Raw genomic sequence first — 26,940 nt, forward strand, 5'->3', positions numbered from 1 at the left:
TATGGATCTGTAACAACACCCCGTTAGTAGCGTCATTACCCCCAAAAAACACCAAATCAAGATTAATCTCGATGTTAATTTTGAAGATGTCCGATAAGAAGTCACCCACATCCTTCCAGAAAGATCTTAACTCCAGTCATTCGAAAAAGGTGTGGATGTTGTCCGCTTTCGGTAATTTACATCTAGGACACTTTGGGGGGGGGGGGGGGGAGCGGAGCAAACTTGGCTTTCTTGGGCGGGGTGTAGTAAAGTCTGTTAAGGACGAAAAGGTGATTCTTTTTTAAACTGGCTGGTTTGATGTGTTTATAGAGTAGTTTAAAAGATGGCTCAAAAAAGTCTTCAATATTGTGGCCGAGGGGTGATTGGTTCCAAACCGATGATTGGGGTGGAATATCTATATCATCTGCTTCCAGGAGCCTTGTATACCACATGGATATCTCTTTCTTTTTTGGTTGAACATTTTGTAACAGCCGCTCTAGTTCCCAGATATTTCACCCACTTCTGCCTCATACCAAGATTTGAGTTGAAAATACTTGAACTTAGAGAGTGTAGGGCCTATCTTAGCTCTTAAAACCTCCCATGGGAAAATCCCATCTATGTGCAACAAATCAGACCATTTAGCCACACCAGCTCTCTTAATCGGTATAGCCAAACTATCTCTGTGGCAGAGTGGGGTCCCTGGGGAATACCATATAGGAGCAAAATCGGAGAAATATCCAATACCCCATCTGCATCTTGCTTTATACCATGTCTCCAGAGCGGTCTTAAGGACCTTGAGACGTACACGTTTAAAGTATCTTGGGGCCCCAAACTTATATAGAAACCCTTCTCCTCCGCTTCCCCCCTCGACCATAGCCATCTCACCCGAGAGCCTACCCCAAGATGTATTGCCAGGAATTGAAAGCAACATCCTGATACCCTTAAATTGAAAGGCAATTAAATACCAACTGATATCCGGAAGGGTCAACCCACCTTTCAAGAGCTTCCTCCTCAGCTTTTTCCAGGACATCCTAGCGCTCTTATGCCCCCAGATAAAGCTCCCAATTTTCCCCTGGATCTTACTAATGCTCTTACTGGGGAAGACTAAAGGAACTGCATTGAACAGATAAGTACGCTTAGGGAGAATACTCATCTTCACCAGGTTGACCCTCCCATAGATTGTTACGGGAAGATTCCTCCATCTGGTGAAGAGGTAGTCAATTTGCTTTATGATTTTCTCCAGGTTACTCAGGGGAATTTTGTTCAGATCTTTAACAATTTTTATACCCAGATACTTAAATTCATTACTAGTGGGGCCTCCCCTGTAGTCGATGTTCCAACACATCACTTCAGTTTTAGCGGAATTGGCTAAATAACCAGAAATTTAGCCAAATTCCTCCAACAGATTTTCAAGCCGTGAATAGTTGCCTCCGGGTCGATGATGTAAATAATATCATCGGCATACAGTGCTATTTTACAGTGATAAATTTGTGATTTGAAAGGACAGATTAAATCATCTAACCTAATAATTTGCGCCAGGGGCTCAATGTAAATGTTAAATAAAAGGGGGGATAAGGGGCACACGTGCCTGGTCCCTCTCTGGATGTCAAAGCTGGGAGTCAGAGTGCCATTCAACAGGATCTTTGTGGAGGCTCCCTGGTAACAATTCCTTAAGGTCTGGACAAAGACTGGGCCCATGCTCAGCCCCTCGAGAACCCCCAGAGATACCTCCAGCAGACCCGGTCAAAGGCCTTAGCTGCTTCCAAAGCCACCAATGCCAAAGGGTCCGCTCTCACCACAGCCAAGTCGATATTCCCAATCAACAGTCGAGTCTGTTCCTGGATGTATCTCCCTACCATAAAATCCTTCCGGTCGGTGTTAATCAGACTCGGGACCAGTTTTCCCAATCTCCCTGCTAGAATGCCCATAAAGATCTTATAATCAGCATTCAGCAGGGAGATCGGGCGATAAGAATCAGCCTTTAGGGGGTCTTTTCCTGGCTTCAATATCAGGACGATGGTGGCTTCCTTCCAGGATCCAGGGACCACACCAGTTAAACTATAGACTGAATTAAAAAGAATATGTATCCAAAAGAAGTTTATACACCTCATTCGGAAGAGCAACCAGACCTGAGGCTTTGTTGTTTTTAGATCTCTTTATTTGGGCCCTAATCTCTTCTATTGTAATAGGGGCACAGAGAAAGACCCGACTATCTTCGGTTAAAATAGGCAGGGATTTGCCTTTTATCCAAGAATCCATTCTATCCTCAGAGGGAACCAGATCTTCCTTGTACAACTCTGAAAAGAGATAAAGAAGACACTTTTGCAAATCTTCCACCTTACTAGATTTGTCTCCGTTACTGTTGATTATCAGTTCATTAATGTTATTTTTTTGAACGATCAATCCTGACTTTCCATGCTAAGAGGGCACCTGCTTTTTCTCCAAATTTTCCATTTTTTCACAAGCCATTGTGCCCTACATTTCTGACCTAACAGACTCCTAAGCTCCTGCCTGGTCCCCTTAAGATCTTTCTGAACCTGTGTTAGTCTATCTAAATTCTCCTTATTGAGAGAGTTCCTCTCAACCTCTAATTCCATTATCTTCCCCTCGATAGACTGTAATTCCAGGGCCCTAGCTTGATTTTTAGAGCTTATTAGGCAATGCAGCATGCCTCTCAGACTAGCTTTATAGGCATCCCATACAAAGTCTATGGTCGTGGAACCCAAGTTTAATGAAAAATATTCTAAAGAAGATGATCTGATAGACTGAACGACTCCAAGGTCTGATAACATTGATCTATTCAGCGTCCATCTGGTTTGTCGAATATTACCCTCCTTAGAGTACGGGAATAAAACAGGAGCGTGATCAGAGAGGTGGCTGGGTAGAATGGATATCTCACATAGATTATCTAACACTTCCCTATTAACTGGAATATAATCTATTCTAGAAGCGTGATGATATTTTTTACTATAAAATGTAAACCCCTGGCGATCCCCCTTCTTGGCTCTCCAAACATCTACCAGGCCCAGGTCATGTAACAGATTTTTCATGGCCCGGCGAGATCGCGGGGCCCCTTCTGCGCGGCTCAAATTGGACCTATCTTTAAGTGGATCAAGGAGGACATTAAAATCACCTCCAATTATTAACGGGGTGGTCACCTGCATCAATTTATCTTGCAATTTACAGAGGTATGAAGGATCATCAACATTGGAGCTGTAATATGAGGAGCAAGCTAATTCCAGTCCTCCAAAATCCATCTGAACCAATATCCATCTCCCTGTCTGATCTGTCTGCACCGATTTAACAACATTTTACCAAGATTGCAACACCTCTACTATTAATTGATTGCTGCGAAAAACAAATACAATTTATCAAAGTGATCTCTGAAATAATCAATCGTGATACTATAAAGGTCAGATGGGTCTCTTGTAAGAGAAAGACCTGGGCCGGGGAAAGTTCTAAGTACTTAAATATCAACCTCTGCCTACGTGGGCCTCTTAAACCATTCACGTTCCATGAAATAAAACAGATTTTACTGTCCCTTTTAATATTACCTGCCATCGACCTGTACGCCCTTTCCTTGATTTAAACAGCATTTCTTAAAATACAGATGAGATGAGAAATATTTTTTTGTTTTCTCTCCCACTGCAGTGAACCCCACCATCCTCCCCCCCCCCCCTCCCCCCTACTCCCTGAAGAACCCTCCCTTCCATTAGGTTATGCCTATTCAGTCATCACTCCCTCGGGTAACATCTTTAACTAATTCTTAACTCTAGAGACTTGGGGCCTAAAACCGAACCCTTCTTAACCTCTAAACCCTCCTTCATTTCTCTCCCTCTTTTCCTTTTTGAATCTTAGCGATAAGGGCGTTTGCCTCTTCAGTTGTAAGGATCATTTGCATATGGTTATTCCACATCACACGTAGTGTGGCGGGAAACCTCCGTTCGCCTTTGCCCCCAAACTATTTAGCTCTCCTAACCTCTTCCCCAACTCCCACTGTCTCGTGGCCGTTATGTGGGAGATATCAGATCTGATGGGAGAAGGAAAAAGAGGGCATCTCTGAAAGTGAAGAGGAAATCACTCCTTCCTTAAGTGCGGCGGTCAAAATCATTTCCTTGACAGAATAAGACAAGAAGTTCACCAGAATCTTCCTGGGTTTCTGTCTTCCAGGGTTTCTCTTGAAGGGGTCCCGATGCACTCATTGAATTTTCTGTACCAAATCAGTATTTTGAGACTTTTTCAAAACTGAGCCTTTTAGTAGGGAAGTCACAAACCCCTTAATGTCCTCCCCCTCAAGAGCCTCCGGGATATTTAGAAACTTTAAATTGTTCTTCATGGAGTGATTTTCCAGTCTCGGGCTGGTAGTGAGTGTAGGAAGGTGAATATCTGACTATGGTTACCCCCAAACTTTTTGCCTAGTGTCTAGCTGGTTTTTCGACTTAGTTGGCCTGAGATCCTGCCATCCAGGGTCTCAGGCTGTCTGCTCTCTCTTTAAAATGGACTCCATGTACCCTAGGTACATAACCAATTGGTAAGGATCACCTTATTGGACCCTGTACAGTGTACCCTAGGTACCCAGGGCATAGGTGTACCCTAGGCCTCCCAGGGGCTGCAGCATGTATTATGCCACCCCTGGTCTGGCCTTCCAATCAGACACAACTGGCTGATCACTTAGCTGGGGCAAGGTCGTGTAATCACCCTTGCTTAGATATAGTATACCTATATCTACCCTTAAAATAGACACATGTGTACCTATCAGCCACTCCTATGGCAGGCCTTAACAATCCTGGAGGCAGAGTGCTTGGTAACATGTGAGATGGTGCTCTAGCATGAGCTGAGCCTGTCTGCAGCTTTCGGAACCATGTCCTTTTAGCTGTTCTATGATATAGCCTACCATATACTCTTAAAGTGCCTTATAATCTTAGACGGTTATGGTAACTATGGTTTGGCTTTATCAAAACATGTCGTGTAAGGTGTCTAACACTTTGGAATAATACCCCCATACCATTTCTGGTGATGAGGATATTATTCCTCCCTTCTAGAGGGAGAGACATGTTAAAATCCTACTTTGCTGTTTAACTCTAACCAAAGCCTCAGCATCACAAAATGGATGCTGCTGCCACAGACACGAGTCTGACCTCCTGCTGCTGGGAGTGATCCCGGCAAGGGCGGCTTGGACAATAGGTTTCCTGCTTGGGGAGGTGCTAGCACCTCCCCAGACAGACTTTAGTGTATTGGGGCAGGGAGGGCTGAAAGGAATGAGACATGCCTGGGGTACACAAGGTGTCCCATGCATAGTCCAGTTCAAACCGGTGCTGGGGCACTCCAGCCCCAGTCCTGGCGCGAAACTGGACAAAGGGAAGGGGGTGTAACCACCCCCCTCCCAGGTCCCACCCATAAGGCGTGACCTAGCAGGCAACCCAGCCCCCCAGATTAATACAAGTGTGGTAGCTGGGCCCCAGGAGATTAGATTATCCTGAACCTGCAACTTGAACAGAAACTCTGGACCTTCGACATTCGACGAAAGAAGACTGAAGAATCTCCCTTGTGGCCAAGGAGTGGCTACCCTGGGCAAACAGGCACCATCAAGAGACTACCCTTTGCTTTGCTGAAGTTCTACGAGGGACCGACTGCAGAGCCCGACCAGAGCCTTGACTTCCAGACTTCTCCGACCCCGATCCACATCCACAGCCGAGCTGAGATCCGTGGAGGCGACGAGAGACGTGGGACCGGCTACCTGGGAAAAGTGGCGAGTATCTTCCAGCGCAGCTTCTGAGGTACCCTCGAAGTTGTGCACCGGTGATTGAGAAGCCCCAACCCCAAGCACCATCTGCACCGAAGATCAGCCCCCCACACTCCACGAGTCCTGCATGGGGCCCTTCTGCATTTTCCTGCTTGCCGCGTCTGTCCGGTAGCTTGCCCGTTGGCTAGCGGCCTTTGTGACGACACACCTTCAAATCTTCACTGCTGGTTTGGCTCCTCCAGACTGGCTCCCGCTCCTTTGCAAAAGAGAAGCACCCCAGACCTTCCAGAAGCAAGTCCTCCATTCTTCGTGGGTTCCGCTTGCCAAGGCTTGGTGAGTCCTAGTTCAACTTAGACGCCGCCGACAGCAAGAGACTTCGTGGGACAGCTCGCCTCCTGGTCCTGGTCGTCCTCGACGTCTCCTGGTACCCGTTGCTGCTGCGACAAGCTTCACCCTTCACCTGCAATCTTCACGACATCGCCTGGTTCCCTCCTGGTTCCACGTGGTCACTGGCTAGTGACCTTGACTCTGTCCCTTCTGCTTGCAGGTACCCTTCCTTCTTGATCCCGGCCTTGGGATCCACCGGACACTCTGCACTGACTGCCTGTCAGCAACTTTCCTTCAGGCATCCATAGAAGTCCACGACGAAACCCGACGCAAGTTCACACCTATGCACCCGCAGCCTGTGGGCTAGGTAACTTGGGTACTTCGGTGCTCACAAGGGTAGTGACTATCCTAGGGTCTAGTTTCCGAGTCTCGACTTTCTAGCTACTCCAGAAGTGTCCTAAAACTGCTTATTTAAGAACTATACTATTTCTATCGATTATACGCATTACGCGTGAGTGTTTCCACTCTGCACCTGAATCCCGTGGGCCTCCCACTTCCTAACTGTTGGTAGTGTAGTGTAGCCCCAGCGATTCCCTAGGCCTAGGCCTATTCTATTTCCGTGACAGTGGTCCTTATACCACTTCTTTAGTATATGGTTTGCGTGGCCCCTAGGGCCTAACTGTATTACTTACCTGTGTGACTTAATGTATGCTTGAATATGACTGTGTTGTACTTACCTCGAATCTCATAAAGAGTGCTGAGGGTTTGACTAGAATGAATACACTTTATTTTATATATATCTGTTGTGGTGTCCTTTCATTTGGTATTCAAGGGATTATATATGGTATCACAGCTGGCTTCACATGCCATTCAGAGTTTAGCCTAAGACTGCTCTTGTCCATGCTACCACTAGGATAGCTGGTCTATAAGGTTGACTTTACAACTAATCACCACAAGGGTTGTTTGGACTGATATAAGGTGTACACTAGAACTAGTGACATCATACATCAGGCCAACTTCTCACAGTGAGTGTTGAGGATGAAATTATGCTATCAGATTTTGCATATTGCGTATTCTGATTGGGTTGGGGTATGCTAGAGCTTTGCAGTTGTCTATTGTGGCTCCTAGGTACGCTTGCATGTTGGATGGCTGGAGGTGAGACTTGGTGAGGTTTACAGTGAATCCCAAGTCGTGAAATAGCTGAACTGTTTTGTGAGTATGGTGAATGCAGCTGTGTTGTGATTTGGCTTTTATTAGCCAGTCGTCCAGGTAAGAGAAGACGTGAATGTGTTGTCTCCTTAAATGAGCTGCGACTACTGCCAGACACTTGGTGAAGACTTTGGGTGCCGTAGTTACCCCGAATGGGAGAGCTTTGAATTGGTAATGTTGTCCGTCCACCGCGGAATATGGAAGTAGGCGTCCTTTAAATCTAGAGTGGATAGAAAGTCGCCTTGCTGAAGCAATGGGAGTACCTGTTGGAGGATGACCATGTGGAAGTGGTCTGACGGAATGTAGAGATATAGCTGTCTGAGGTCTAGTATAGGCCTGAGAGAGCCGTCCTTTTTCGGAATTAAGAAATACAGGGAGTACACTTGATGATGTAATGGGACTGGTTCTATCGCATGTTTTTGTAACAGAGAGAGAATCTCTTGTTTTAAGAGGGTGAGATGTTCTGGTGACATTGCACGTTCTCTTGGAAGAATAGTTCGGGGAGTGCTGGTATGTTCCAGGCAGTAACCATACTGGATAATTTGGATTACCCACTTGTCTGAGGTGGTTGACTTCCAGACAGGTAGGAACTGTGAGAGCTGTCCCCTGACAGGAGTGTATTGATCAGGGTGTAGGGGAGGGAAGTCACTGTTTGTTGGCAGGGGAAGTGCGGGTGGAGTTACCTCTGCCTCTTCCCTTATTATTATTTCCTCTGTAGCCTCCTCGAAAATAACCGCTGGAGGAGATAGATTGGTTGTTACCCTTATAAGAGAAGGAGGGATTTTCTGTGGACCTTGTTTTTGAGTCACCCCTGTAAGAGCAGCGGCAAAAGAAACCCCTGCTACAAGGTCATTGTAAGGTCCCCACGGATTTTGCAGTTTCCATGTCTGTTTTCATCTTTTCTAGGGAAGTATCAACACCTGGCCCGAAAAGATGCTCCTTATAAAAAGGCTAATTAAGTATGGAGGATTGTACCTCCTACTTGAATCCAGAGATTCTAAGAGAAGCGTGTCTGCACGATAGTATGCTAGTGTTGATGGCACGAGATGCTGTGTCTGTCGCATCTAGTGGGCATCTGATGGAAGTGTTGGTAATGAGCTTCCCTTCCTGAAGGAGGTCGTTCGCTTTGGTTTTATACTCATCTGGCAAATGTTGCATGAGTTTTTCCAGCTCATCGTAGTGAGCCCTATTGTAGAGTGCTAAGAGAGCCTGAGCATTGGCCATACGCCAATGATTAGCAGCCTGCGCAGCCACTCTTTTACCTGAGGCATCAAGGAGTTTAGACTCCTTATCAGGAGGAGTGGCGTCTCCTGCAGTTTTAGAGTTAGCTCTCTTGCGGGCGTTAGATACCACAAGAGAGTCTAATGGCAACTGACCGTTTATATATACAGGGTCTGTAGGGGGGGGGCTTGTATTTTTTATCTACTCTAGGTGCGAGTATTCTGGATCCAACGGGGTCTTTGAATACTTCATCTGTGTGTTTTAACATGCCCTTGAGCATTGGTAAAGTATTAGTAGACCTTTGTGAAAGCGTTAGTGTTTCAACAAGGAAATCCTCATCTATAGGGTCTGTATGAAGCTCCACTCCGTGATATTGAGCAGCCGTGTTGATAAGCTGAACATAGCCAATGTTGTCGTCAGGTGGGGAGGGTCTGGAGGCATACAGGTCGGGGTCATTGTCTTGATCTGGTTCCCCAATATAATTCTCCCAGGGGTCAGTGTACTGTGATATGTCCTGATCTTGTGGCATATCCGGCTCTTCACCCCCATCCCCATCCCCATAATCTTCACCCTGTTGGTCAGGTGATAGTGAAGGTGGTGGTGAATTTGATGGTGTAATTATTACATTTGGGTTAGGAAGAGGAGAGAGAGGTATGTGAGGGGGAGAAGGGTTAGCAGCCATGTCCTTTTTCTTCAGAGGTATAGGGCAATCCTCTGAGAGATCCAGCATCCGTTTTTTAGTAAGAGTGGCTAGGAGATGTCCAGTTTTAGGGTCAATAGTTAGTCTCTTTTGTTTTGGATTCAAAGGTGGGTCCTCGGACGGAAGCTCTTTGGATGGAGTTTCTTTAGGAGTTGATTTCATAGTCGAAGATTTGGGCTGAGAGTCTTTGGGAGTCGAATGTTTTAAATCCGAGTGCTTGGTTTTAGCCGGTTTGGGCTCTGAAGTTTTCGGAGTGGAAAGTTTTGTCTCTGAACTTTTCGGCGTGGAGGATCTCGGCTCCGAGCCTTCAGGTGTCAAGGATTTTGGCTCCGAAGCTTTAGGTTTGGAAGATTTCGGCTCCGAAACTTTAGGTTCGGAAGGTTTGGGGTCCGAGGCCTTCGGTGTCGAAGGTGTCTTCGGTGCCGGCGGTGTGGAGACTGGCAAATGCTTCGTCTTATGTTTCGGTGCCGAAGGTGTTGGTTCGGCATCGGAATGGGCCCGGCTCGAGCCCGACCTGGAAGGCTTGTCTTTGTGTTTCATAGCCGGGCTGGAGGGCGGGGCATCTGAAACTTTTTCTCGGTGCCAACCTGAGCCCGAGGGCGAAGGTGATACCGAAGCCTTAGATTTTGATTGAATGGGCACATGGGAATCTGTACTCAAGGTACGTTGAACCGGAGTGGTGTTGAGTTCTTCTTCCAGGTCGGAGTCGGCTTCGGACACAGAGATCAGTTCTTCGTCCTCGGCTTCTGCAGCTGGACGGTGGCAATCTGAATCTTCTCCAAAGATGTCCGGTATGGAGCCGCTACTGCGTTGCATCTCGTGGCGTCGAGCCAGGGGATCACAAAGTCTTTTTCGATCGGAACGATCGACACGCTTCACAGTTCTGTTTGTTGCGTTCTGGGGATAAGCAGAGGTTGCAGACCTCGTGCAAATTGGTGCGTGGACATTTAGCACGACACCAGGACATAGCTTAAATGGAGTCCGTTCCATCATCTCCTGGCGTGGTCGGCACGGGTAGGCCCGACGGCCCACCTTGAAGTTCCCGATTGAAGGTTTTCTCAGTTTGAACAATACGCGCCAAATGGGAAACAACAATTGAAAGACAATACCGTTAAGGGTAGAGGATTGCGCGTCGAAGGGGTTTGAGAACGATACCGGAGTGCAGCAATACACATCCGAATCCGATGGCGGAAAAAAACTATCTGGGGATGGGGGTCGATGCCTATGCGCACTATCACCAAAAGGAGGAGTCACCTGCCTCGTGACTGCAAAGACTTCTTCGAACAAAAAAAAAGTGCAAACATCCAGACCCAATCTACAGCTCATATGCCTCAAACATGTAGTTATGCCATCTTCTCCCCTTGATATCAATATTTCCAGGCTATGCTTACATAGGAGTTCATTTAGCACTTCCCCATAACTATTGTGTGGGAAGTGTTGTAAATTATTTCCTCGTTATATCTGAGAGTCCACACACATTCATTACTGAAAAACTACATTTACAGGTATTAAAATCCCCCACCCAAATACATATGTATGAGGGGTCAACCCCCTTTATAAAGGGGTCCAATACTCTCTCCAATTCGTTCACAATCTCAAAAAGGGAAGCATTAAAAATGCTATTATAATAATTCACCACAATAAAGGGTTGATTTTTCTCCATTATTAATAGAACTAATTGGAAATAAGGGGAGCCATTGTACATCTTTCTGAGCTCTATTGGCTCTGTGGTAGAATTAAAAATTGCCAGTCCCCTCTTTGCTCGGCCGAAGACTGATGGTATTGCTGGGGTTGAGATGGTGGCAATGCCATCAATATATGGGCCCGGCTCGAGCCCGACCCGGAAGGCTTGTCTTTGTGTTTCATAGCCAGGCTGGAGGGCGGGGCATCTGAAACTTTTTCTCGGTGCCAACCTGAGCCCGAGGGCGAAGGTGATACCGAAGCCTTAGATTTTGATTGAATGGGCACATGGGAATCTGTACTCAAGGTACGTTGAACCGGAGTGGTGTTGAGTTCTTCTTCCAGGTCGGAGTCGGCTTCGGACACAGAGATCAGTTCTTCGTCCTCGGCTTCTGCAGCTGGACGGTGGCAATCTGAATCTTCTCCAAAGATGTCCGGTATGGAGCCGCTACTGCGTTGCATCTCGTGGCGTCGAGCCAGGGGATCACAAAGTCTTTTTCGATCGGAACGATCGACACGCTTCACAGTTCTGTTTGTTGCGTTCTGGGGATAAGCAGAGGTTGCAGACCTCGTGCAAATTGGTGCGTGGACATTTAGCACGACACCAGGACATAGCTTAAATGGAGTCCGTTCCATCATCTCCTGGCGTGGTCGGCACGGGTAGGCCCGACGGCCCACCTCGAAGTTCCCGATTGAAGGTTTTCTCAGTTTGAACAATACGCGCCAAATGGGAAACCACAATTGAAAGACAATACCGTTGAGGGTAGAGGATTGCGCATCGAAGGGGTTTGAGAATGATACCAGAGTGCAGCAATACACATCCGAATCCGATGGCGGAAAAAAAACTATCTGGGGATGGGGTCGATGCCTATGCGCACTATCACCAAAAGGAGGAGTCACCTGCCTCGTGACTACAAAGACTTCTTCGAACAAAAAAAAAGTGCAAACATCCAGACCCAATCTACAGCTCATATGCCTCAAACATGTAGTTATGCCATCTTCTCCCCTTGATATCAATATTTCCAGGCTATGCTTACATAGGAGTTCATTTAGCACTTCCCCATAACTATTGTGTGGAAAGTGTTGTAAATTATTTCCTCGTTGTATCTGAGAGTCCACACACATTCATTCCTGAAAAACTACATTTACAGGTATTAAAATCCCCCACCCAAATACATATGTATGAGGGGTCAACCCCCTTTATAAAGGAGTCCAATACTCTCTCCAATTCGTTCACAATCTCAAAACGGGAAGCATTAAAAATGCTATTATAATAATTCACCACAATAAAGGGTTGATTTTTCTCCATTATTAACAGAACTAATTGGAAATAAGGGGAGCCATTGTACATCTTTCTGAGCTCTATTGGCTCTGTGGTAGAAATAAAAATTGCCAGTCCCCTCTTTGCTCGGCCGAAGACTGATGGTATTGCTGGGGTTGAGACGGTGGCAATGCCATCAATATATGGATCTTGGGCATACCAGGTCTCCTGTAAGCATAATAATTGGAGTGGTTTAATGCTATCTAGCCATTCTTTATCTTTTAACTTGTTTTTGACCTTGGCTATATTCCATGACCTAATCCTAATTTGTGTTCTCTTTTCGGTGGCTATTATCTGGTGTTAATTATTAATGTACTTCTGTGGAGTAATCCTCAAGTATCAATACACTCTGCCCCCTTATCCCCATTAACTCTTGCAAACCGCTCCTAAAGGGGTTGCTAATTAGCTCTCAATTAATAAATATTTTTTAACAAATACAGAAATATTTTTAACATAAATACTTGTGTACCAGACCGCCAAACCCCTTTCCATTTTTTAAACAAATCGCAAAATAAATACTCTCAACCAATTAAAAACAACAAGTACCCCCAAGATTAATACACTCCCGGCCCTTAATCCCTAAAAACTCCTAAACATTTTGCAAAGAATGTGTTAGTTGAAAATAGTTGTTTTTCTAAACAAAACAAGCATTTTAAAATTAATGCTTTAGTATTAAACTGCCAACCCCTTATTATTTTGAAAAACCCCAAATAAATAATTTTTACCAATTTTTAATACAATGAATACATCCAAAATGAATACATTTCCCATCCTTACCCTCAATAACCTTTACATCCTGCTTCCAAAAAGAATTAGCACCTTATTGGCTACTAATAAATAATATATTATTTTTAAAACTAGCAATTTAAAATTAATACTAAAGCATTAAATGGCCAGAACTCTTTTTTCTTAAAACATCCCTAAATAAATACTTTCAAACAAATTGAAAGAATACCCTCAAAATTAATACACTCTGTCTTTATTTGCTATTGCCTTTATATTATGCTCCTAAAAAAGTTGTTCAATTTAAAACAAAACACAAATATTTTAAAATATAATACTTGAGTATTAAACTGCCAACTATTCTAATATTTTACTCCTTACTTTTGTGGGAGTAATACCCCCACCTCCCTTTTTAAAAAGAAAATAAGTTACTTACCTGTAACTTTAGTTATTCAGTATTGGTATCCTTCATAGATTCACATGCTTAAACCATTCCCCGTTGTCAAAGTGGGAGTCCCACAGTAAAATAGTAAAGTAGTACGTGTAACTATAATAGGCTATAATGGCAATAGCCTAGCAGTTTAATTGCCTTTCTATGTTATTTCTAAAAAAAAAAGGAGCCAACTTGAACTATGACAAATCAGGTGCTAGCACCCTCTAGAACCTTCCCAAGAATGGCAGAGTCCCTCAGATGTTCAAGCACAAGTGGGAATAATATCCATAGGCATAAGGGGAGTTTCTCAGAGGAGGACGGTGGATCGAATGTGAATCTATAGAAGATACCAATACTGGATAACTGCAGTTACAGGTAAGTAATCAGAATAGCAAGCCATATCGTAGGTAGGTAAAGTACCCTTAGAGGATAGTGGGTAACAAGTAATACATAGTTATAGTAGCTTTAACAAAATATACCTCACTGTATGCATAAAATCTATCTACAGCACAGACATATCTTGAAATTCCAAATCTTCATATTTATAAACCATAGATAAGGAAAGGTGAATGGATTAACCAAGCGGTAATAAACAGTTGCCTGAAATACACTTAAACTCAATATGAACACAAATGTCTATAAAAAGTGGCTTGCCTTATTGAAAGAGATGGCCTAACACCGCCTGGCCTATAACTGCGTCACTGCGCTGTTTGGATTCCAGGCAGTAGTGCTGCGTGAACATGTGGATGGTGTTCCATGTCGCAGCACGGCATATCTTCCCTATCAAAAAGCCTGCAAACAGAGCAGGGGAAGTGGATGCTGCTTGAGTAGAATTTGCTTTAGCATTCGCAGTTAAAGGTTTGTCTGATTTAGAGTAGCAAATGTGGATTGCAGCCAAAAACCATTGTGCTATTGTTGCTTTTGTTACTGCAGACCCTTGACGAGATTCTCCATAAGAGACAAGTAGTTGATCTGTTTTGCGAATATTCTTTGTTCGGTTGAGGTAAAATTTAAGACATCATTTAATGTCCAAAGTATGGAGAGCCCTTTCAGAAGGTGCGGCTGGATTGGGGGAAAAGTTCAAAGTATCACAGGTTCATTGAGAGGAAATTGAGAAGTAACCTTGGGAATTCGTTTTGGATGCGTTCTGACAAGTACGAACTCTTCAGAGAAAAGTAGAAAAGACGCTTAGGTTGTAAAAGCCTATATTTCACTGACCCTTCTCATGGACATAAGAGTGAGTAACAGAGTAACTTTCCAAGTGAGAAATTTTGATCAGCCTTGTGAATGGGTTCTAAAGGATGTTTTGACAGTTGCGAGAGAACCAAACTGAGATGCCATTCTGGTGGAGGAGCTCGTACTGTGGGAAAGCTCTGAACAGTCCTTTCATTAATTATTTTAGGACTCCTGATGAGCAGAGGGATAGAGTCTGAGCACAGCATCTGTATCTTGACATTTCTGCAAGGTGCACTTTGACTGACACATGTACCAGGTCCGACTTGGCCAGTGGGAGGAAAATAAGGCAAAATCTGTTCAGGAGAGGCTTCAAACAGGTGTAAGTGATTTTGTTGATACCAGGAGCAGAATCCTTTCCATTTTAACTTGTAGGTTTTATTTGTTCCTTCCGCTCTTGCTTTGGATATATTATCACTGCATACTTGAGTAATCTTTAAGTCTCAAAACTCATAGAAGTCAGGAGCCATGCATGCAAGTGGAGAGAGGCTGGTTCCGGGTGTAGTATCTGACCCTGGTTCATTGTCGGGAGTGTACATGTTGGTGTCAGGAGTATGGCACTGATCTGAAAAGAGGCTGAGCTCCGTAAACCAGTGCTACCTGGGACACTTGGGGATGATCAGGCGACAGTGTTCCATTTTCATCTTATTGAGAACCCTGGGAATTAGTGGGAAGAGGGGGAGAGCGTATGCATATATTTCAGACCATCGTATCGAAAGGGAATTCCCCACGACTCTGGGAGGAGCTATTGACTGGCATAGAACCAGCATTTGGTGCTGCTGTTTGTTGAGAAGACATCCAGTGCTGTTTTTTGTCACATTGAGAATATTTTGTCCAGCTATCATTGGTCCAGTTCCACTCGTGGTGACTCTCTTTGGCCCTGCTGAGAGTATCTGCTAGGGCATTGTGTACTCCGGACACGTGCTTGGCCTTCAGGTATATGTTGTGAGTCATGGGCCAACTCCAAAGCTCTTGGGCTTCGTGAGAGAGTGTGACAGATTTGGTACCTCCTTGTTTGTTGATAGAATACATGCTGGTTGTATTGGCCGTACAGGAACAGTACAGAGAATCCTGCTATTCTTGGAAAAAAGAAAGGTGAGAAAGGTGGCTTTCCGTTCCAGGCTGTTGATATGCATGGACCTGTGACGTGTCGACCACTTTCCTCGGATCTGAAGGTGCTATAAGTGGCCTCCCCAGCCTTCCAGGGAAGAATCCGTAGTGATGGCAAAATCAGGTACCAATGGCAGAAATGTGAGGCCCCGAGATAGATGAGATCTGTGAGCTCACCACGTTAGCGTGTCTATCAACTTTGGGGTTATGGAAATCAAGTCCTCAAAGGACCGTTCTGAATGAATCATTTGGAGCTGCAATGCTCTCATCTTGATGTGCGCGAACAGGACTAGGTTGATCACAGACAAACTCATGCCCAGTAGCGACTTGAACAGCCTCACAGAAACGCACTTCTTTCTTGATATTTTCAGGCCAAGTCTGCTAGTCTCCTTTATTCCTGGGAGAGAAAGGCTTTGTTCTGAATAGTATTGAGGTTGGCTCCTAGAAACATCATAGTTTGACTGGGAGTGGTAGAGAATTTCTGTTGATTTACAGGGAGACCCAGCTTGAGGAAGAATGCCAGGCAGGCTTTGGTAGCTTTGAGGTTTCAGTCGACTAGGTACGTGAATACCTGATGACCTTGTTTCCGGAGGGTGGCTGCTACCAGGGCCAAGCACTTGGTGAATATGCGAGGGGCTGACTTGAGGCTAAATGAGAGGACTCTGAATCGGTAATGGGTACCAGCCACAGTGGAGCGGAGGTATTGGCGGTGTTTGGTATGAATGATGGTGTGGAAATATGAATCTTTGAGATCCAGAGACATCATGTAGTCTCCGCTATTGAGGAGGTGAAGGATGTCTGAGAGTGTCATCATCCAAAAAGATTGCTAGCAGGAGAATTTGTTTAATTTTCTGAGAACTAGGATGGGTCTCCATTTCCAGAGTTCGGGCGTAGAATCCTTTTCCCTTTCGGGCAAGTGGAACTTTCTCTATTGCTCCCTTGGCAAGCATTATGAAGGCTTCCTTTCGTAATAAGCGAAGACAAGGGGTTGTGCTCCCCTTGACGGAGTATTTGGTGGTCTTTCCATAAACTCCAGGGTGCGGCCATAGGTGACTAGGTCCAAAACCCATCTGTCTGAGGTGATGGTTCTCAATGATGGAGGTAATTTGAGATTTTGCAACAACAGGTTGAGAAGAAAGGGGTGTAGCTGGTACCTGGTTGAGGTTACTGCTTACAACCGGTGTCCCTGCTCGGAGGTGCTGGCCTTTTGCGTTGGCCTTGCTTGGTGTAACTTGCTGTGGATGGTTTACGATATGCTTGTTATCGATTAGCAGGTCTGTATTATGGCTGGTAGGACTGATATTGGCGGGAACATTATTAGCCATCTGTATAGGTTGAGAAATCATGCCCCCTGCGCCCCTCAAAAGGGAGCGGAGGGACTTGGCTGTGTCCATAACTGTTTTAATGGCAAGAAAAGCATGGTCAATGCACTTGCCGAACAATGTGTCTCCATCAAAGGCCATGTTTAATATCTTGGATTGAACTACCGGTCTAAAAGAGGTCGCTTTAAGCCATCCTTGGTGCCTTAGAACAACCACGCCTGTCAATTGACGGAAGCCTGTGGAGGCGATGTTCATGGTGCAATCTCAGTGGAGGTGCGTTCACCCTCCTGTAAGAACTTCTTTGCTTCAGGTCTTCTTTTTCTGGGATGAGGTCAATGATGAAACTTATATCGGACCACATTTGCGGGGTATAACTGACCAGAATAGCAAGGGAGCCCCTCTGTCTCTGGCGGCACCAAAATTGGAGCCGACGCGTTCTTGGATCGACGCTGAGCAGCCTGAGAAATGACCGAGTCAGGTTTGTGGTGTCCTGCGAGGTATGCAGGGGAATCTTCTGGTGGTCTGTACTTTTTGCAGATAAGAGGCAGGATGCTGCTAACGTGGCAGTATTTCTCATTATCTTTACACCCTCTTGCCAGACATAGTCGATGAGGAGTACATAACAGACTGACTATGTCTGTTCCTTGAAATCATAGAGGAAACAGTCGGACTGTTTGACCGACATAGGGGTGTGAAACCTGGTTGCCGCTCTTTCCATGAGGTTATGAAAACCTCTGATGTCCTCTGGAGGTGAATAGACCATGCGTTAAGGGAGTGGGATGGTGTGGGTATGACAATAATCCCAGGCATCAAGTGGAGGTTGAGGCTGAGGAAGCTCGCCTTCTTCTCTTTCGTCATCAGATGTTGATCTTCCCTCGGTGGTGCTGCTATATGGGAAGCAGGTGTGATTCTGGGAGTGGCAGGTGGAGGAATAGGTGCCAGATTAACAGGCGACACAGGGTGTGATTGTGCCACCCTGTTGTTCCTCAGGAGGTTGATAGAAAAGTTTCCTGTAGTTTGAGAGCACAACTTGAAGATCCGGACTTAGAATCAAGGCATTGGAAAGTCCTCCTGTCTAGGTGGAGCATCAGGATAGTATCTGAAGGGCTTATAATGCGACTGAGCAGGAGGAGGATAATTGTCATGATAATATTGTTCTTCTTCATCAAAGTCCTCCTCATCTTCTTCCTGGCATTTTACGTGTAGCTTGGATGGGCTGTGGGCTGTTCCGAAAGGCCCGTCATCAGACTCTTCAAGGTCCAGTAAGTGGCTTGGAGGCAGAGGTCATACTTTGCTGGGTGAAGTAACCTCAGGATGCAATGTGTTCTTGGGTATTTTTGTTGATTTCGATCCTCCTCTACAGTGTTGTGGTCAGAGCAATGTATGGTGTCTTGATAACCGTGTTGAAGTTGTGCCCCTCATAGACTGAATCGTCGTCCACAAGACTGCCGTAAAATGATTTACGGTTGATGGGATGGTCTTCAACAAAGTCATAGTCAACGAGATCTTGGATGGGGCCATTGTCGATGGCGTTAGGGGCGTCGATGAGAGTTTAGATGATGGTGCATTCTTTGTAGACGAGATAGGAGCATCTATGGAGGCTGTCGACATGGTCTTAGGCGTCGATGGTCTCGACGATGAGACAGTCGTAACAGTCGTCGACGATGTTTCTGTCGGCGATGTTGCCGTCGACTGCGATGTCAACAGGCCCTAGAAGGCGGATTTGCGGTTTCCTCTTCGACGGATTTGAGGAGATGGAACAAGGGTAGTCTTTATCCCTTTTAGAAGGCATAGATGGCAAAGATAAGGCTGTGTCTGTAGAAAAGTGTTTCAGTTTCTCCATTTTTTTTTAATTTGTTTAGAGTTCTTAGCCTGATGAGACGTCATCACGGATTTCCTGCTCTCCTCAGAAGTCCCTTCATTAAGACCTAGCTCTCTTGTGAGACCTGGAAGAGGCATCACTGTCATCATCAAAATATGTTTTCTGAGCTTTGACTTTTTGGAACCACAAGAGCACCCTCCACTCCCTATCCCTCAAGGTTTTTGAAGTTTGAAGAGAAAGTGCAAAAAATGTTTTACTTTCTTACCTTGAGTTGCAGGAGAGGCAGTACACAAAATCCTTATGTGGGTCATCCACATGCACTCTTTTTTCCCCACTGGTCTTGCAGGGACCGAAAAGGCCTTTTCTGTCGGACATTATCAATATAGAGCAAGGTTAAATATACTTGTAGAAGAAACTGAGCAGAGCTCAGCCTTATTCCCTTAACACACACAAAGTGTGGTGAAAATGCCTCTCTTGGGAAGGTTCTAGAGGGTTCTAGCACCTGATTGGCCACAGCTCAAGATTGGTCCTTTTTTTAAAAGATAGAAAGGCTAATAAACTGATGGCCATTATAGCCTATTATAGTTATACATACTGCTTTACTATTGTACCGTGGAACTCCCACTTCGACGACTGGGAATGATTCAAGCATGGGAATCTATGAGAGATTCAATACTGGATAATAAATTGAACTCCTATACTACCTACTGAGTAAACCTCTTACCTCTTTTTTATAAAACTCATATACTCCCTACAATTGGTGGTTTATACTTTCCCGTACTTACTTTAATGCATTAGAAAGGCATGTGTGGCAGAGAAGTATGCGGGGAAAAGACTGGAGTAAAGGCAACACTTGGTAAAGCCTGCATTGCAAATGTAATATATCGGCCCAAATTCTTCAGAAAACATGCTCCAACCTAGATTATTTCTTACCTCCAGTGAGTCTAGATGGGAGATTAAGTGCTACTGTGGAAAATAAGGCCTGTGAATCTACAAAACCGCACACGCTGCAAATAAACTACTGCTATTCCACAGCATGCTTGATATAGTCATTACGTTAGGATTGAGGTATGTCCCCTAGCGCTCCATTTTACCCTGCTGCCTATGACATTTAGATTCCTTTAAAAAAACATATAACCTTCCAAAGACCAATGAAATGCCTTTTCCTGTCTGCGGAGCATGTGAAAATCATTAAAAACAAAAAGTATATTTTCTAGAATGCACGGGAAAAAGGTAGTTCACTTTGAAAGAAAATTTCCCACCGAAGTCCAATGAAATGCCTTTTCGTGACTGGGGAGCACATGAAAACTCACTGTGTAGAATATTTAAAAAATAGTTTGTTGAGCAATATCTCTTACCCTGGTAAAAAGAATGCCTATTTCATAATAATATAATTTTTGTAGAATAATAGCCCTCGCTAACGTCCAATAACAAGCTTAGGCATGTACAATAGTACAGAGCATTTGAACCCCACATGGTGGTCATCATAAACTCAAACTCAGAGGATAAAAATGCAAATGCTTAAAACAAGCTACGAAATAACATTGTTCAGCTCCGAGAGTGACATGTCGATGTCAGTTGCTTTTTGAGACTGTCCACATCCCCAGATGTGGAGCCCCAAGAGCAAATGGATAGACCAGTGTGAAGATTCCTAGACTTGATATTTTATTAATGGGTAGAGAACCATCACATAATGGGAGGATGGGAGAGTTGGTGAGGAATCTGAAATAAGGTAAGTAACTTCTTACAGAGACTTCTAGCTGGAGCCTCTAACCCTTGAACAGATACCAACACAGTACCTAATAGGAGATGGGCTGTGAATGAACCCAAACCAGAAAGTCCTGCACAACCGAGTGGGCAAAGTGCCCTTGTTGGCAGATTTGGCTATCCAGACAATAGTGTTATGTTATGTTATAGGGTATTTGTTAAGCGCACGGCTACTCCGAGGAGTGTCCCAGCGCTATCTTGACCCCAGAACAGAGTAGATGAAGGAACAGCCAGATGTAGCTAACTAGTCTGCACTACTGTTGAAAAAGCCAGGTTTTTAAACTTCGCCTAAAGCTGAGGAGATCAAGTTCTTGTCTAAGGGAAAAAGGGAGGCTATTCCATAATTTTGCTGCTACTACCTGAAAGGAGCAACCTCCTTTGTAAGAACGGTAAAACTTAAGCAGAATTGTCAGTTGCTGGGATGATGATCGTAGAGTTCTGAGCGGTTTGTAGGGCTGAATTTGTTTCCTAATGTACAGGGGCCCCAATGTTATTTAGGGCCTTAAAAGTTAGGACCAGGGATTTAAAAAAGACCCTTTGTCTCACTGGTAGCCAATGCAAAGATCTAAGGTGGTGAGACATGTTTGACCTGGGTCCGACCATAAGCACGGCCCTAGATACCGCACTTTGAACTACCTGCAGGCGGTTCAGTAAGTAGTCCGGAAGGCCCGGGTACAACACATTTACGTAGTCCAACCTTGATATGATCAGGGCCTGGACCACGGTTTTCCTGTGAGGGATAGGAAGCAGAGGGAGGAAATTCCTCATCATTTTTAAAAGCCCGAAATAGGTGCCAGCAACCGATTGAACCTGGGACTTCATAGTCATGTCGGAGAGTCCAACTTCGCTCCTAGATTTTTTGCGGTGGAGACTGGTCTCTCAGGTGGAGATAGATTTTTAGGCCACCATTGACACCACTAGTCGCCTGGAATGTGTCCAAAAAAGATAATTTCCAACTTGTCAGAGTTGCAGAACACCTTGGTTTGGCAAACATTGACTTCATAACCATTTAGCATCTCATCCTTCTCACAGGCGAACAGCAATTGCATGTCATCTGCGTATGATATCATTTTTGTCCCGTATTGTTCGGCTAAAGGAGCAAGAGGGCCCATAAATATATTAAACGGGGTCAGACTTAAGACGGAGCCCTGTGGGACCCCTACATTCTGAATGTATGGAGGGACGCCCACGTATCTAGCTGGCAAATGTCTCTGACAGGGAAGCTGTATGCTAACACACTGGTAGCAGCTTTAGCCCTAGTTGAATGGGCTTGCAGTCATTCCAGAGGCTGCTTCTTGGTCAATACATAGTAGATCTCAATGCAGAGCATGATCCAACATGAGACTGTATGATTCTGACCAGCCTTGCCTGTTTGCGCTTCGGCGGACCCCACAAAGAGCTTGTATGATCAATGTAGAAGCTGAGCACTCTTTTGGGGTCCAAGCGATGGAGTCTCTCCTCCTCCTTATAGGCAGCGCAGCATAGAACCTTGCAGTGTAATGGTTTGACCGATGTGGATCCGTGTCAGAACTTTCAGCAGAAAGGATGCCCTATTTCACAGAACCAGCTCATTAGAAAAGAAGGTGGTGTAGGGTGGATGAACACAGAGCCTGAAGCTCACTCACAAGCCGTGCTGAGGTGGTGTAACACAGTTTTGATTGTGAGAAGCTGTAGGGGACAGCTGTGGAGCAAATCAAATGGAGTACAAATTAAATAATTAAGGACGAGATGGAGGTCCCATTGAGGCATCACAAAAGGAGAAGGGGGAAACATATAATGCAGTACTTTTAAAAACCTCAACACAATTGGTGATTTAAACAAAGGCTGATCAGGCAACTGCAGGAAGGTCCGGAAGAGCCAAACGATAACTTTTGACCGTGCCCGAAGCAAGAACTTGCTAGGCTAGGGATAGAACAAACAGCAGGACATCAGACAATTGGGCTTGGAGGGGGTCATTCTGGTGTGCGCAGCACCAAACCAAAAGCTTTCCCTAGCAACAGGCGTATACAATCTTTGCCGAGGGAAGCCTGGCTGCCAGGATGACTTTCCCTACCTCTGGGAAGATTGAAGGTATTCAGCTTGCGCCGCTCAATCTCCATGCATTAAGGTGGAGATTGTGAAGGGAAGGGTGGAGAACCTGACCTTTCTGCTGCGACAGCAGATCCTCCCAGAGGGCCCGGCGTGATCGGAAGGCAGATGCAAGCCCAGGAGTTATGGATACCATAGTCTCTGCGCCTAGCTCAGTCACTAAGATGACTTGAGCCCAGTTGGTCCTCGTCTGAGAACTTTGGGCAGGAGTGGGTCGGAGAAAGGCATACACGGGTACAGAGTTTGACTTGAGGTGGAACGTCTCAAGAGTGAGAGACGCCTTGGAAACTCCAACGTGCAGAAGTTGCTCATTCTCGGTCGTGGCAAGCAGATGGAGCCATGGTTCTCCACATTTGTGAAGAGACCCTGCATCTTCTCCGGGTGTAATGGCCATTTGCCATCCACTAGGTACCAACAGCTGAGTTTGTCCGTACTGGCATTCAATGAGCCCACAAGAAGGTTGACCACTAGGAAGATCACTTTGTGGTCCAGTCGTTTCCAGCAGTGCAAGGCCTCCTGGCACAGGGTCAGTGACGCCACCCAGCACTGTTTGTTGCAGTACTACATGGATGTGGTGTTGTCAGGGAGCACCTGTCCAGCCTCTCCTTGATGGATGGCATTTAAACATTCGACGCTTAGTGGACAGCCCTCAGCCCCAGAAGGTTGATATGGAGCTGAACTCTGCCGGAAACCAGACACCTCTGATATTCACCTCTACCAGCTGGCTGCCTCAACCCTGAGTGAGGAAGGGAGAGGGGTCTGTCAATGACCTAATGAGGTTCAGTAGCCTCTACTGCAGATGTATCGCAGTCTCCTCTGAAATCTGAATGTAGTTGGAGAGGTCCACTTGATGTTGAGCCTGCATATGCCACCTAGCATGATTGACTAGCAGGATACAGGAGGACATCAGTCCCAGGAGCCTCAGAGTCAACCTCATTGAAATTCGGGATCATAGCCTGAATGTCCTGAACCTTCTGTTCCAGAGAAAAAGCAGGAAATCGAATCAAGCCCTAAATTACTCCGACAAAAGGGAGCATCTGCAAAGGAGTAAAGTGCTAATGTGGCACATTGATGGTGAACCTCAAAGATGACAGAAGGTCCGCCGTAGTCTGGAGGTGCATGAGGACTGCCTGGGGCACCCCTGACCTCCAAAGAGGTGCTGCCACCATGGGATCACCACCACCATCACTTTTGTGAACACTTGATTAGAGCTGGTGAGAACAAAGGCGAGCACAGACAACTGAAAATGCTCCTCTCCCATCACGAATTGCAGGTAGCAACGACAGGTAGGCCAGATGGGAATATGTAAATAGGCATCCTGCAAGTCCAACACCACCATCGAGTCTCCAGAGTCAAGAGCAGACAAGACCTGAGTCAAGGTTAGCATTCTGAATTTTTTCTTCCGCAGGAAGGCATTGAGAGGGTGCAGATCTACACTAGGCAGAATACCTCCATCCTTCTTGGGCACCAGAGAGAAGCGGAAATAACAACCATGCCCTACTTCTGGCGTTGGTACCCTCAACAGCTCTTTGGACAAAAGGGCTTGCATTTTCTGCAGCGACGGCCGTCCATCAGTTGCTGGAAGGACAGTGGGGCGGTGAAGAAAGGAAGTGTAAGGCATAACTTTGCGGACAATCTGCAGGACTCAACTGTCCGATGTGATCAAGTGCCAACCAGGATAAAATCAGTGGATTCTGCCTTCCACCGGATGGCAGTGACCCTGTAAGGGTACACTAAAGAGGAGTGCCAGGTTAGGCTGCAAGGGGAGGGGGTCGGACAGTTCATACTTTCTCAAAACTGTGCATTTGTTGGACAACAAACACCAAAACTGTGCAAGACTGCTTCTACACACACACACTATCAGGATATGTTGGCCTCAGTCCAGCTAGCTCACAGTGCACCATCTGTACCCCTAACCTAGCAAGGTAACAGGTAAATGTGCAACCTCAGAACATGACAACCCTGCCTCCCCAAGGAAATCGTGGAAACAAATTTAGAACCCTTTGTTTGGTAACTCATGCTTGCCCAAAAGAGTAACAAAAGAAATGTACAACATGGCGTTTTAATATTTATTCAAGCATTATGATTCTAGTATTAAATAAGTGTGCTGCAATAATCAATAGAAGGAAACAGAATAGTGTGATCAGCATTACGAGAATGCTGAAGAAGATAAACAACTCAACCATTGTGCTGTTACAGAGAATAAATGCTTGCATATAAGTACGGTTATATTTTGTGCTCCTACCTAGCACTTTCTATCCTAGTGGGCAAGGGTGGGGGAAATGAGCCAGAATCCTTCTAGGGTGATCTAACTACCCGGTACCTGTGGGGAAGTGTCTTCAGAGAGCCCATCTTGGTGGAGAGCAGGGCCTCATCCCTCGCAGGAGGTAAACGGGAATCAGCTGGGCTGAAATTCCAGCACAGGGGCAACCTCAGCAGTGTCAGCGAAATGCTCCTCCGCCTTAACAAAGGAGTGATGTTGTTTACATAATAAACTGCACTTGTGCAATCAAGTGCAGTTGTTGATTTTCGTGATAGCACAGTCACGAAGCGGACAATAACAAACAACAGCATTTTGCGTAGTGAACTTAGCCCTTTTACAGACTGTTCAAGGTGCTTGAAAATTTGCCTACAGAGAAGTGTAAATGTAAGCAAAGCCATTTCAGAGAATATTATCCTGCACAGGGATACAAGCCAATGTATGTCAAATGTCAGCATTTAAGAAAAGATGGCAACCTTAAAATGTTAGCATGTAAAATGGTGGTGTACCTACTCAGGACTAAATGCGACCACATGACAGGTGTGGGGGGGAAGCGGTGGATTGAGCAGCACGCTGACCTTGGCCCCAGATGGCACCTTGCCTCTCCTCCTGAGTTCCCTGCTAGAGCAGGAGAAGCTGGCAGTGAAGTACGCCTCAGCCAAAGTTGCGAAAGGAAAGGTGGAGTTGGTGAGGCTGGTCAGAGAGGCTTAGAGACAATGTGGTAATCCTACTCTCCTTTAAATATTCAAGGATAGAGTCAGCCTGGTCGCTGAACAGGTGAGTCCCATTGAGGTACATGTACATCAGAGAGGATTGGACATCGCCCAAGAACCCAGATTCGGTGGTGCCCAAACCACAATGAATCATGGACTTCTTAAAGAAAGGGTCTACGAGAGAAGCTTCAGCTCCAAGTCTGGGGACATGGAAAGAAAAGAACGGATGTCAGCACACAGGAGTAGTGCGTATATACTCCCCGCACGTCCCTTCTGAAGTGGATCGTGTGAGTGTGGAGCCAGACGGCACCACCGTCTGGCACGCAGATGTACTATGGAAAAGTTTTCAGATTCAGTCTGACATCTGGGGAATATTCAAAAGGTTAGGAATCTGTACCTAGAAGTCTCTATCAGAAACTTTTAATTAGGGATTCATCAGTTTATTTCCAGTAGACATTTAGCCTTTGATAGGCTATTACATAAATGGAGAATCTATATTTTTTAAAGTACACTCTTTGTATCCAAGATTGATGTTTTTTCTGTTTCTTCCCCAACAGCGCCTTTGTGTGGACAACGCAAGCTTGTGACTCTATTATATTGTTTATGACTAGCAATGAAAATCCTATCACACAGGGGCAACCCTTGCTGCATATACCACCTTTTCAGCTTCCATACAGTGGATCATGCCAGTTATACACATGTCCTCGTGGGGGCCAGAGGCTTTCCTCAGTATCTATGACCCTTTTTGCTAGGTCCAAAAAATTGCTTCCTCTGTAAAACCACATCGGAAGGGATTCTCAGCAGTACAAATTGAGGGATTGCTGGGATGGGTACTCCCAGAATCTCCAGCAGTTCGTTGATAATCTCACACCATTAACACTCAATAGGGGGACATTCCCATGCTGTATGAAAGATGGTGCCCTCTCGGTCTAAAACCTCAGGCGATTGGGGGGGCTGTCCTCTCCATTTTAAACAATCTATTTTTGGTATAGTACACCTTGTGTAATATTTTCATTTGGATAAGCCGCAAGCTTGCGCTAATCACTTTTCACATGGATGGAACAGTGCGTCCTCCTAGTCCATCTTCAAGCCCCCTATGTCTAGTTCCCAGTGCGTCCTCAGGGACTAAAAGTGTCTGCTCTTTTATTTATGAGTGTGCAATATGCGAGCGAGATTACCTTTTCCTCTATCTCTTCTCCTAGTATATGGATTCTGGTCTTAAGGAGTTTTTTATTTGGAGGCAGTAAAACTCTTGCAAAGGTCTGTGATCATATTCTGCCTCTAAATCA

The 26,940-nt window shown here is 45.4% G+C and overlaps 1 protein-coding gene across 8 annotated transcripts in view; it reads right to left on the reverse strand.

Annotated features, from left to right (window-relative positions):
• KIF21A (kinesin family member 21A) overlaps positions 1 to 26,940 on the reverse strand; it is a 719,281-nt gene that overhangs the window by 375,450 nt on the left and 316,891 nt on the right. The window lies entirely within an intron of this gene.

The sequence above is a fragment of the Triturus cristatus genome, chromosome 4_1, assembly GCF_964204655.1.
Source record: "Triturus cristatus chromosome 4_1, aTriCri1.1, whole genome shotgun sequence".
In the NCBI taxonomy this organism is placed as follows: domain Eukaryota; kingdom Metazoa; phylum Chordata; class Amphibia; order Caudata; family Salamandridae; genus Triturus; species Triturus cristatus.